General features: G+C 41.6%; 1 protein-coding gene and 1 non-coding gene across 3 annotated transcripts in view; one reads left to right on the plus strand and one right to left on the minus strand.

Annotated features, from left to right (window-relative positions):
- EGFR (epidermal growth factor receptor) overlaps window positions 1-13,677 on the minus strand; it is a 228,027-nt gene that overhangs the window by 171,164 nt on the left and 43,186 nt on the right. The window lies entirely within an intron of this gene.
- On the plus strand, window positions 7,993-8,130 carry LOC119940475. The gene has a single exon (XR_005454953.1). It is a non-coding gene; the product is annotated as a small nucleolar RNA SNORA7 (small nucleolar RNA).

Genomic DNA, 13,677 nt, shown 5'->3' on the forward strand with positions numbered 1-13,677 from the left:
TCTGGAAATCTTTGGAACCGGCAACTGCTTGCTCTTCAGCGAGCCCTTCTGAAGAGGAAGCTATTTTACATAAAGTGTCAATCACTCCCTTGATGTCATCAGCTGGAGCACTGCCAACTCCAGAGGAGGAATTGGGCAAAGGAGCAGGAGCAAGAAAAAGAGTGGAAAAGAGCAGAGGAGGGGCACTGGGATTTTCCTTCTCAGGCTCAGCTGCCAGCCTACAGAGGGTCGAACTGCTTAGCTGAACGCAAGGGGTAGAAACTGAAAGACACTGGATGGTGGTCAAATCTAACGGGGCGCTTTGGTGATCCCTCTTTGGAAGGCCCGCAAAGTGTCCCTGGCCACATCAATGGGCTCTGAGACCCTAGGATTAAATCTGCTCACTGACCCTCAAAAAGGGAGATGCAGTCTAGCCTAGGAGAAAGAGCACGGGTTCTAATCCGGGCTCTGCCACTTGTTTACTGTGTGACATTTGGGTAAGTCACTTGACTTTTCTGGGGCCTGGTTTACTCAACTATTCAAAGGGGACTAAACACCTGTTCTCTCTTCATCATCATCATCAATCATATTTATTGAGCGCTTACTGTGTGCAGAGCACTGTACTAGGCGCTTGGGAAGTACAAGTTGGCAACATATAGAGACAGTTCCTACCCAATAGTGGGCTCACTTAGACTATGAACTCCATGTGGGACAAGATCTGTATCCAACCTAATTAACTTGTACCTATCCCAGTACTTAGAACAGTGAATGACACATATTTAGTGCTTAACAAGTACCATAAAGGAGAAGAAAGTGACCAGAACCTCACAAGAACATGGAGCTCACCCTAATCTTCCATTTCTTTTCATCCCCTGCACTTAAATTTAGCCCTGTTCTTAAATACAAAAGCACACCACGGTCTGGCTCCAACCAGAACTCTACAGTGAGTAAATTACCGAGAATCAGTGGGAGTTTTCTAAAGAGCATCAGAATATCATTTAGGACACCTTAGCAATAATTTCCTAAGTAATGATGGCATTTATTAAGCGCTTACTGTGTGCAAAGCACTGTTCCATCTTGGGGGTCTCAAAGGGTTATTCTCATGCCAGGATCTAGATGATTATAAGCAAATTAAAAATACAAAAGTACACATGCTAAGTTGATGAAATGCCAATGTTGCGATCTGATGAAAATATGAATGCAAGGAGTATTTACAAAGCCTGATTAGCAATATTTCTGAACAGCACTGTAATGTAGTGTCTATGTTCAAAAGTTCAAAATGTGACATTTGTACATTTAAAATAGGCAAATTATTAAATAGGTTGAGGGCGGCTGCCTTTATATAGTCTGTACTCTATGGGAGTTATGCAATCAAATAAAATGAAAGAATTATCTGTTTCTTTACATTTGCTTCAATTAAAATAGCTCTGTTTTTAAGGATAGCCAGGAAAGTCTAAATTCATGTATCAGGGATTATTATTTAAGAGCATGAGGTGGCTTAGTGCCTGTTATTAAATTGTACCTCCAAGCATAATTAAAATAAAATTTGCATACTTGAGTGGCTGGATACACGCATTATGAATAAAATAAATACATGCCCGGGCACATAGCCGTCCTTCGTATTTGAAGATGATGCTACTGATAATGAGATCCTATCCAGGCTTGCAGGACCAATTATCCATTCCAAACTGGATGTACATAGTCCTTGCTAAATTGATGCCTTTCATTGTTGAACCTGTCTCTTCACATCAAAGTCTTCCCCAAACTTTTGCTCAATGAGAACAACTCCATTCCTCACTGTTACTTGCCAGCCTGGTAATGTCTGTTATAATCACCTCCCAACAGTTTGCTGTTCTACTTCAGTGACTGAAACCTTGCTTCTCAGTAATATTCCAAAGGGTTCCTCAGCAAAAAGAAAGTTCAATTACACTGAGGTATTTCCCTGGGAAAAACAAACCACTGGTTTCTAATTGCAGTAGCCATTTAAAAATAAATCTCATCAGGCTTAATGTGCTTTTTGCCCTCCTGAATTTCTCATTTCCCAACAAGTTCTATAGCAATGCACCGTGAGAAAACTACGGAGAGAATCAGCTAAGAGCCACTTTAAAATTTCACCTTCAGAAAAGGAACTGTGTAAGAATTTAGCGTTCCAGGTTTTGGTAGGTCAGTTGTTCCTTAAGTGAATGTCTTTAATCTTCCCCAGTCCACCTCTTCCCCTCTATTCACTTACTCCCACAAAGGTTTCTGAGCAAAATTAGCCTTCAATTCTGTTCCTGAATACCGAGAGATGGTTGGAATGAAACTTCCAAAATGGCTATATGTCAGGAGCAGGAGTGAGCTATAGGAATGTGATGGCTAAAAAAAAAATCCCCAAAAAGCTTTGAGACAGCCCTCTGGGAAGGAACCTGTTCCATTTAGTACAGGTTTAGCATCAGCTTTTGTCCTCCCTAATCGTTTATCCATCATCTTTCCTTCCTTGAACTTTGTTACTTGGACATAAAAATTAGTCATGACAGGATATTCACTCTGTTACCACCATTCACACATACATTATAGCTCCACCTGGAACAACCAACAGAGTAAACTTAAAGGATACATCTTAATGAATTCAACAGAGAAGGTACTGCAAACAAAGGGAGTGAGGAATTATGGGGGAGGTAAAACTTGTCAAAAGACAGGCAAAGAAGGAAATGAGAGTAGCCAAAGGCAGTCAACATGATGAGGCCAATAGTGATTGCTTCCTGTTGATATATTTCTTAATTTTTCTCTTTGTATGAAACCTGACTCCATCTGCTCTTTCCATTTTGTCCCCTGAATAAGGATATTATGCCCTGGGTAAGTAGCACGTCTCCCTAAAGAGTTGGGTATGAAAGAAGCCAAAGCACTTTGAGCCGCAGAGGAAGAAATCACAACTTTTCATTTAAAGTAGTTTTCCACAAATGTCATAAGAGAAGTCCCAGCTGCTTCTGAAGGAATAGAGAAAGGAATGGAGACAACTGACAGCTGACTTAAAAAAAAAAATACTCCTCTGTGAATAAAAATGAAAAATGGGAGTAGAAGCTTAACCTGAAAGTTTATTTTTCATCCATTTCTGAAGGAAATGATCACACTTGTTTGGTGGCTAAAATAGGAAACTAGAAAAACAAAGCCTGGTGAGCAGAGCCAAACAAATGGCAGAAACCCATGAAAATCATGCAAATGTTCATCAGAAAGCTAATGGGCAGAGCCCTAAGGGAACATATATATTCAATCACCCAATATATATGATCTGTGTTACACACACTTATGGTACCCGATGGGAATAAAAATCAAGTTCCATTAATATTTGTCAGAAACCGGTGGGAAATGGCAATGCATCCACTGCCAAACAGTTCAAGGGAGATCCTGCATTCATCTCGTTATGGACGTTCAAAGTCTCAACGTGCCATGGTTCCAGTGTTAATAACAGACAGAGGCTGGGCGAAATCACTCCTTCGATTCACAGATGAGGCGCAAACGTGGGCATTGTAGAAACAGACATAATATCGAGACTTTAGAGGAATCCAATATCCCTGCTTTGACTCTAGAGAGGAGCAGTGGCAGCTATGTTCCCTAACCACATTGTTCAGGCAGGGATAGAACTCTTCCAGGAGAGACTCGTACACAGAATTAAATATAATCTAGCTAATTTGCTGCACCAAATCCAATCTATGCTTTTGTCCGGATGCTGCTACTTCTGACATTCCAGGACAAAGAAAACAAACTGCCCTGCCAGGTCTGCTTTTGTACTGACTCAAATGCAGGTGTCTTGTATGAGGAAAGAATATATGTGCTCCCCTAATGAAGAGAAAGATGATAGAGAGATGTTAAACTCCAGGAGATTGAGAGCTTCTATAAAAATGATTGACAAAGGGAGTGAAAACTGGTTGAAGCAAACACATAGTTCTGCTAAATATAATTACGTATCACTCCCCTCAAATCACTCATACGCCTGTCATTCAACAGAAAATCCTCGGTAACAAAAACAGTAATAATTATGGTTCTTGTTAAGCACTTCCTATGTTCCAAACACTGGGTAAGCACTGGGATAGATACAAGGTCATCAGGTTGGGCACGGGTCCTGACCCACATGAGGCTCAGACTCTTAATCCCCACTTTACAAATGAGGTAACTGTGGCTCAAGAGTGAAGTGAGTTGCCCAAGGTCACACAGCAGACAACTGACAAAGCCAGGATTAGAATCCAGGTCCTTCTGATTCCTAGGCCCACACTCTATCCACTAGGCCACACTGCTTCTCCAAGAGACCTCTTGAATGATCTGGGGAAACATTAACTTGAAGAATGTTGATCTGTCCCTCTCAACATGGTTTAACTAGGCAGGCTTTATTTGGGGGGCTTTTTAAACAGCAGCTTTTAAACAAACCTGAGAAAGTCTTCTGTTCCCAGGGAGATGCTCAATCAATCAGTGGTAAAGGTCAGGGGAGACAGGTAAGGGCATCGTTGGGGATGAGGTGGGACTCTCCCACTTGTCTGCTATATGACCTTCGGCAAGTCACTTCACTTCTCTGTGCCTCATTTACCTCATGTGTAAAATGGGGATTGAGACTGTGAGCCCCATATGGGACAGGGTCCGTGTCCAACCCAATTTACCTGTATCCACCCCAGCACTTAGTACAGTGCCTGGCACAGGAATTTGCCTGTTTACTGTTGTATTGTGCTTTCCCCGTGATCTGCACACAGTAAGCACACAATAAATATGACTAATGAACCACCACAATTATTATTATTTTTTAAGGTCCTGGGCAATGAGAGAGTGAAGGATTAGTCAGGATTTCCTTGAGTGTAAAGCAGCTCATTCCTAAATTAGACCGCAGTGCTTCCTCCTGATCTTTAAGGAAAGCTCATCCAAGTGTCTCAGAGAGTAAATGACAGCCGCGAGACATGGGCCACCCAAAGAGATTTCCCTTTGTTTCCTGTGATGAAGCAGCATATATAGACCACTTGCACGGTAAGTGAAAAATTGAGTAAACAGCAAATTCACCATACTTTGCCTCAGCTTTATTTCCCCCAGCAACTGAGTCTCTCTCTGATGGCAACTTAGTCCTTAGGAACTAGCTATCAGGTCAAAAGGTGACCAGGGCTTATTGTTCGCTAAGGGTTTTTTTTTTTTAAACCACATTCATTCATTCAATCGCATTTATTGAGCGCTTACTGTGTGCAGAGCACTGTACTAAGCGCTTGGGAAGTACAAGTTTGCAACATACAGTACAAGTTTGCAACATATCCCTGTTTCCTTTTCCACCACACAAAATGGAAAAGGATACATTACACATATAGCTACAAAATGTATATTTCTACAAGCACGATGATCATTCAGAAGCTCAACCTCTCAAGGCTAGTAGTGATTTCACACCGACAGCATGACTGGATTCCAAATTCCCTTTTCTTTTATGCAAAACAAGAATCTCCTTCTCAAATGACAGCCTCAGAGTATGGGTTGTAGTACACAGTTAATACAAAACTGAAACATAAAGCAGAGTGTGTATATATATATATATATATATATATATAAAACACTATGGACAGAGCTACTGTGGATGTGGGAGAATAGAGCTGATTATTTATACTGGAGCTAATTACAAACAGCTATAATAAACAGACAACAAATGTCTGTCCATATTTGGATAATCTCTTTTGTTACTGAAGGGATCAGATTTATTCTAGACCAGCGACTTTACCAGTATATGATGTCCCTGAATAGTAACTGGACACATATAATATATTCTAAAATGCTGAACATTTACCTGTACAAAAAGATATATAGATCTATGAAGACATTAGCAAATTGCTATTAAAGGTAGATAAATTTAATTGATTTTTTCCCCTTAGGCAATTTATGTGGCAGTATCATTTATTCGATATGAAAAATTGCTAGTATTTATCTTGTCAACAAGGCCCATTGGTGCATTAGTGTGCTGTGATTTGTACTATGATTAAATAGCACAAATAGCTAACTCTCTGCCCACAGAGTTGAACTACATGGTAAGAGCTGTGCTGTTGCTGTAAAAGAGAAAGATACGCTAGAGATGAGAGCACATTTAGTTCTCTCTGTGAGATGCCTAGATAATAGTTCCACTGACAGGTTCTGAAAACTGTTTATATTAAACCAGAATCTTTCCCAACATAACTTCAAAAGTGAGAGAGCGTGTGTGGTTGGAGAGATGAGGAGAGAAGAGGGGATTTCCTGGCAAGAAATTGGGAATTTTTTTGCATTTATTGCGCTAAGAGGCAGAGTGGCGTGGCCTAGTGGAAAGAGGCCAGGCTTGGGAGTCAGAGTAACTGGGTTCTAATCCCAATTATGCCACTTACCTGCTGCGCAACCATGGGCAAGACACTTAACACCTCTGTGCCTCAGTTTCCTGATCTGTAAAAATGGGGATTAAATACCTCTTCTCCCTCCCCGTTAGACTGTGAGCCTCATTTGGGACAGGGACTGCAATTGACCTGATTACCTACCACAATGCTCAGAACAGAGCTTGGCACATAGTAAGTGCTTTGATACCACAGGAATTGGTATTGTTATTAAAGATATTAATAATTACCACACAATATTACCACAGTTATTATTACTATCATTATTACCAAGGCTTTATTGTGGTGTTTAAACACACTCAGGAATTTCACTCACACTTAGCTGATCTATTCTCTCCTCAAAGCCATGTCAAGCATCGTCAACCATCTCCAGCTGTTGCCTACTTGATTTTCCTCTCCAGCTAAACAAACCAAAGGTGGGACAACCTCATCACCTTGAAACCCCCCCAGCACTTAGAACAGTGCTTTGCACATAGTAAGAGCTTAATAAATGCTATGATTATTATTATTAGGTCGCCTCCAACTTGGGTTCCGATGTCTAGTTTACTCTAGACTGTAAGCTCATTGTGGGCAGGGAACATATCCACCAACTCTGCTATATTGTACTCTCCCAAGTGCTTAGTACAGTAATCTGAGCTCAATAAGTACAATTTGATTGACTAAAAAAAAAAAAAGAAGTCTAATGTTTTGAGGATGGGAAAACTAGATGTCGTCACATTAAGCTCCAGCATCTTAATTTTCAGGGTTTATAAAACCAGTTCATTGAATCTTGCTTCTGCATATAATCTGAGATTGGGCCCGCCATTTCTTTCCAAAGAGTTCAAACAATGGTAGTTTGAAAACGTATTTGAAGCTTCAGTGTAACTAATGTCTTTTTCAATAAAACTGTTATTTTGTACACAGCTGGTGGGTAATTTAGCATCAACTTCAAGGAGATTAAGAGAATGTGGAATTTGAAAGAGTGCATAATTTAGAGAACCAAATAAAAGAAAGCATGGCAACCTGTTTCCTCCAGTTAAAATTTCATAGATCAACTATGTGCTACCATTTTCTATGATATAATAGTATCCTTGAGGTAGCAGAAATAGGAGAAATAACAGTATTTATTAAGTGCTTATTGTGTACAGTGCATTGAACCAAGCACAGGGAAAGAATACACAAATGGGAATTAGACAGTCTTTGTGCTTCAGTGGGCTCACAATCTAAGAGGAACGCATAAATGAAACGAATGGCAGCTTATTCAAGAAGATGGAGTTTTTTAATTGTTATTACTGAACAACCAAATGGTTACACATTATGCTCCACTTGGTTAAGAACTTCACTTCACTCACTAATATTAGCTATGAACTCTGAAAATTCAGGCACACGGCTACTGTGTGTATATTTGTTCAAAGGGTTTGGGTTTTCCTGATTGTAAGGAGGAAATACATTTTCTTAAGCAAAAAAGAAGTTTAACTGCACTGTTACCAGTAAGATGATACCTGAAGACCACAGGCTCATTGTAGTCATAAATGGCAATGGAAATGCTTAATAGCATTAGTATAATCAAAACTGATGAAAATTATTAATTTTAAGGACTGATTGGCTAATTTATAAAACTGCTCCAATCTAAAGGACTTTGGAAATGAGTGATCACTATTTTTCCTATGCTACTGATGAGAGAAGCCTTTCAGGGTTGCACCTGGAGAGTTTCCAGTACTCTTCCAGTCTCGGCTATGGGAGGGAAAGTCAAGCAGAGGCCTACCCCTTCCATTCCTAGCTTGGGCAGAGGCTAGCGAGCGTCAGACAATCTGCTACAAGTCAAAACTCACCTGTGCTGGGCACGGGAACGAGTCGAGGGCGGAGACTAGAGTTTACTGCATGGAAGGTGGCAATGGTGAACCACTTCTGTATTTTTACCAAAAAAACCTCTATGGATACACTACCAAAACGATTGCAGATGGTGAGCAGGGTGTTCTAGGAGAGATGTGTCCGTGGTGTCGCTAAGGGTCGGAAATGACTCGACGGCAAAGAGAAGACCGATGAGAGAACAGGCACGGAGAGGTAAAGTAACTTTCTCAGTCATACAGCAGTACTCTGTCAGAGCAAAGATTTGAATTGGAGGGCCCTATGGTCTCGACTTGGTTTGGGCACGTAGTAACCACTTAACAAATACCACAATTATCATTATTATTATTATACCTGCTCACCATGCCTCTTAGATTGTGAGCCCCAAGTGACACAGAGACTGTGTGCTCTCTGAGTACCTTGCATCTTCCTCAATGCAGTGGGACCTAGTAAGTGCTTAATAAAGACCATAATGATTAAGACAACCTTCTACTCAACCCACACCGGCAGAACAGGTCACCTTTCTGGTGACGGAAAGCAGTCAGTCCATCGTATTTACTGAGCGCATACTGTGTGCAGAGCACTGTATTAAACACTTGGGAGAGTACAATATTCACTCATTCATTCATTTAATCGTATTTTACTGTGTGCTCATATAGTAAACAGACACATTCCTTGCCCACAAAGGGTTTACTGTCTAGAGGGAAGGTGGGAAGATGCACTACATGGTTGTGGCCCCAGCTATGAGAAAAACGGCTCTGAAACACTAACCAAAGAGTGCTTTATAACTGTGCCCAAAGCAGAGAGCTAGAGAGGGAACTCTGGAGGGCTAGAGGAAAAGTCCCAAGTTCTAATCTGGGCTCTGCCACTTGTCTGCTGTTTGACCTTGGGCAAGTCACTTAGCTTCTCTGTACCTCAGTTAGCTCATCTGTAAAATGGGGATTAGGTCTGTGCACTCCATGAGGGACAGGGACTGTGTCCAGTGCAATTTGCTTGTATGCACCCCAGTGCTTAGTATAGTGCCTGGCATATAATAAGCACTTATCAAATACCACAATTAATCCATGAAAACAGCAACAGATTCAGTAACTCTTTGTCACTGCAGAAATGCTGGTTTCCACTTCTCCATTCATACCCCAAGGGGGATAAATACAGCAGCAGTTGTCTGTTCTTTAATAAGCTGAAGGGCACAAAGCCAATTTCAAGATGTCCTATTAGCATATATATGTTCCATTAGCACCGTTTAGACAGAGACTTTTTCAGGGAAGTTGCACAGTTTCTTTTCCAAATGTGTTACCTTACAGCTGGATTCTCGCAAGTGAAAGGGAAAAAGCATTCTTCTCTTTTTGACAACCCCTGAAATGAGAGCTTTGCTCTCCCACAGTGCACACAACATCAGAATACTAGCTCTTTGGTCTTTCTGAATTTGTTAATTATAGCCTAACCTAAATCTATTACAAAGGAATAATTGCCTTATCAAAATGGCATCTCCTCCAGGAGGTATTCCCTGATTAATGTCATCTCCCCTCCCTATTCTCCGTCACTTTAGCACTTCTGCATGACCTGAGCACTTGACTTCTTGCCCCATAAGCACTTAGACACTCACCATATGCCTTCCATCCCACTCCCATAATACTTATGTACATAACTCTGTTGCTTTCCCGTACATTTATTTTAGCATCTGTCTCCCTCACTAGAGTGTAAGCTCCTTGAGGGCAGGGGTCACATCTACTAATCTCCTAAATTTTCCCAAATGCCATAGTACACTGCTCTTCATAGAGTAAGTTCTGATGGATTGACTAAAATGAACTCTCCATGCCACTTACTACAAAAGATCAAGGAATCTGAAAACACTACATTAGTTCAGTCTACCAAATCAGATTTAATCATCTCAAAAGTTCCAAAAGGACCCCAGGTTCATAGTCTGAACTCATTTGGAAGTGCCCGGTAAACTATAAAATATTTATAAAGTCTTACTAGCAATACTAGCTTGAAGCAAATTAAGGGAGATAGTTCTGACAAGTTCCATGAAACGGCAACATTATATGTCTTGTAGTTCTTCTGGAAAGATGCCCTGGGAGGAAAAAAGAAACCCCCCCAAAAAAAGCCAGAATTTTAAGCTATTTTGGAGGATAAGCATATTTGGATCTGTTAGCCTACATACAGTGAAAGTGAAGTAATCATTCACAAAAACGCTAAATCCTCATTTATGGCCACCTTTGCCCTTCATAATTCATGTCCCTTTCAAAAAACTGGCACACTCAAGCTAATTCACACCAACATCTACCTATCCCTTCTCGATTAGAAAAACTGCTGAAACAGGTTCAAGGATGAACTGGGATTTTCAAGAAAAGAAGGCCACAGTTTTAATGGAAAGGGACAAACATTTAGGAGATTTCACCACCATTTTCTTAGATTCATATCCCTTTTTGTCTGCATTGAATTAGTTTGCATTCTGGTTACCCACTATCAGATCGTGGGTCTGGTCTCCATCAAGGCTCGGACTCAGTGACGTCTGAAATTCTCCTCGCCTGTTTCAGAGCAGGTTGAATCGAGATGAATGTTTACTCCCCAGAAAACAGGGTCTCTCCCCTTCCTCAGTCAGCCTTCATCCTAAACAGGGATACCCTGCCCTGACAGAATGCGTGGATGTCATCATTAAGTGGAGCTACCCATCTGTCCACGTCACCTGTCACATGCTGGTTGAGGTTTCCAAGAAATGAATGTCCCAGCGAATGTGGGAAGCTGAAGACACTGCCTCACCCTGAACACCAAATGCCACTGGCTCCAGATCTTTGTTCGGAATTTGGGGAGAGCCAGGAAATATGCCATAATAATAACAATAACAGCAGTATAATAATAATAATTGGGGCATTTGTTAAGCGCTTACTACGTATGTACCAGGCACTATACTAAGTGCTGGGGTGGATACAAGCAAATCGGGTTGGACGCAGTCCCTGTCCCACAGGGGGCTCACAGTCTTAATCCCCCTTTTGCAGTTGAGGAAACTGAGGCACAGAAGTGATCTGAACACACGAGACAAGTGGCAGATCCAGAATTAGAAGCCAGGTCCTTCTGATTTCCAGGCCCATGCTCTAGCCACTAGGACAGGTGGCTTCTCCTGTCTCTTTCAGCCACATTTGGAAAAAGCCCAGGCTTTGGAGTCACAGGTCATGGGTTCAAATTCTGACTCCGCCAACTGTCAGCTGTGTGACTTTGGGCAAGTCACTTCACTTCTCGGGGCCTCAGTTACCTCATCTGTAAAATGGGGATTAAGACTGTAAACCCCACATGAGACAACCTGATCACCTTGTATCCTCCCCAGCGCTTAGAACAGTGCTTTGCACATAGTAAGCACTTAATAAATGCCATCATCATTATTATTATTATTATGACCAGTAAAGACAGATCAGATTAAATAAAGACAAAAGAAATTCAGGACCTACAGAGACCCAGCCACCATCACCCATTCTCACCTTTGGCCTATTGTCTTGCTGAGCTGGGAGGTGAGGGAGTGAAATGAGGTCATGTCCTCCCTCTTAGTTAGGACTCACAGAGGGAGGGCTGCCCATCACAAGGCTGCCATTATAGAGGGAGACAAAAGCTTGGAAAAATGTCAATGAACTGCTTAGAATTCACGTGCTGGAAAGCTCACTGCTCAGAACCTTGGCTGCTGCCCTTTACAGGTGAAATCCAGTTTTTTTGCTCAATTCAGTCTTTTGTGTTACAGCTCACGTGACACATGAGATCACCCTCCACTCTGAAGGCTCATGACAGAGAACAAATCCTCTGTAAGCCAAGGCACTACAGAGAAAGTGGCAGATGGAATTTCATCTTTAAATTTGTTTTTTTCCCCCCTGTCAATTATCCACATTATCCGTAGTTCGAATCACAACATTCAGGTCATAAACCCCTCCAGGGCCCACCTCAAAGTTATAATAATAATTTATTAAGCGCTTACTATGTGCAAAGCACTGTTCTAGGCGCTGGGGAGGTTACAAGGTGATCAGGTTGTCCCACGGGGGGCTCACAGTCTTAATCCCCATTTTACAGATGAGGTAACTGAGGCACAGAGAAGTTAAGTGACTTGCCCAAAGTCACACAGCTGACAATTGGCGGAGCCGGGGTTTGAACCTCTGACTCCAAAGCCCGTGCTCTTTCCACTGAGTCACGCTGCTTCCCCAGTTATCATGAATGACATTTCATATAGATACTGAATTTGCCCAAAACGTGTAAGCAGAAATCGGCAACAGAAATAGTGCACACGTCTCTGCATTTCATCAAATAGACCACCTGAAACAATTGCTGCACGGGAATACTCCACATCTATTGCGCCAATTAACTGGTCTAAAAACACTGTAAACATTTGAAAGACTATAAAACAATGGAAGCATCTTTCTGGAATGTGCCCCTTTCATTTGGGGAATGGAATATAAGTCGGTGAATAAATCACTTTGAAAACTTAAGTCATGCTAATAAACTCAACCCGTTGGAATGAGTGATAATTAAATCTCTACCAATGGAAATTTTTCCAACATGCACTCCTTTTATCATACCACGACTTCTGCTCTTATGTAGAACTAAGGTGTCATTAAGAGAGTTTCAATCTTAATGGGTCTCATAAACTTTAAATAGAGTATATTAACTCTAAGCTTGTTGTGGGCAGGGAAGGTATCTACCAATGCTGTTAAAATGTATTCCCCCAAGCACTTAGTACAGTGCTTTGCACACAGTAAGTTATCAGTAAATATGATTGATTATTAATGACTTTCTCATTGGTTTGGGAACTCCCCATAGATATTAGTCAGAGCCGCTCTCTGCTCCAACATATGACACCAGGTTACCTCCCGTCCCCACCCCCCTACAATGTATGCATCCTGCTTTTCTTGCTCTCTAGATTTTTCCAGAAGCCATTAACTCATCTCTCCACACCCCAGTTCTGGGAGGGAGTTTGGCAATTTCTCACTCCAGGGACAGCTAGTAAGCAGCCCCCAGGTTATCAATTGCTCAAAGGTGGGAGGACTCTGCTAGAATTGTCAGGTTCCCACTTCAGGGTGGAGATTTTGGCCTGGGGGAAAGGAGAGGAATTGTTTTGAGTGATTTGTGGAGAACACCACAATCAATGCTGTGCTGCCAAACTAAGAATGGGGTAATTTTAGGTTGAACAAAAGAAGAAAGAAAGTGGAGGGGGGTGGAGGGGGGAGGAGAGAGAGGGAGAGAGAGGGAAAGAGAAAGGGAGAGAGAGAGGGAGAGAGAGAGAGAAAGAGTGTTCCTTGGACAATATTTATCTAAGAAGAGGTAAGTTCCCTCCGAAGTTTGAGTGTGGAAACAGAAAACTGGATTTCCCAGATAAAGAAATCACCAACTATTCATCATCCTCTGGGGATGACTCTAATGCTCCAAGATGGTTCTAGTTCAATTGCAAAATCTCCATTATAAGGCAGTCCCTTCTGAACGGTAGTTAAGAGCCCAAGTAAGAAGTTTTAGTCTCATGAGTCACCTGAGGGACACATCACCTCTG

Source organism: Tachyglossus aculeatus, chromosome 18 (assembly GCF_015852505.1).
Source record: "Tachyglossus aculeatus isolate mTacAcu1 chromosome 18, mTacAcu1.pri, whole genome shotgun sequence".
Classification (NCBI taxonomy): Eukaryota; Metazoa; Chordata; class Mammalia; order Monotremata; family Tachyglossidae; genus Tachyglossus; species Tachyglossus aculeatus.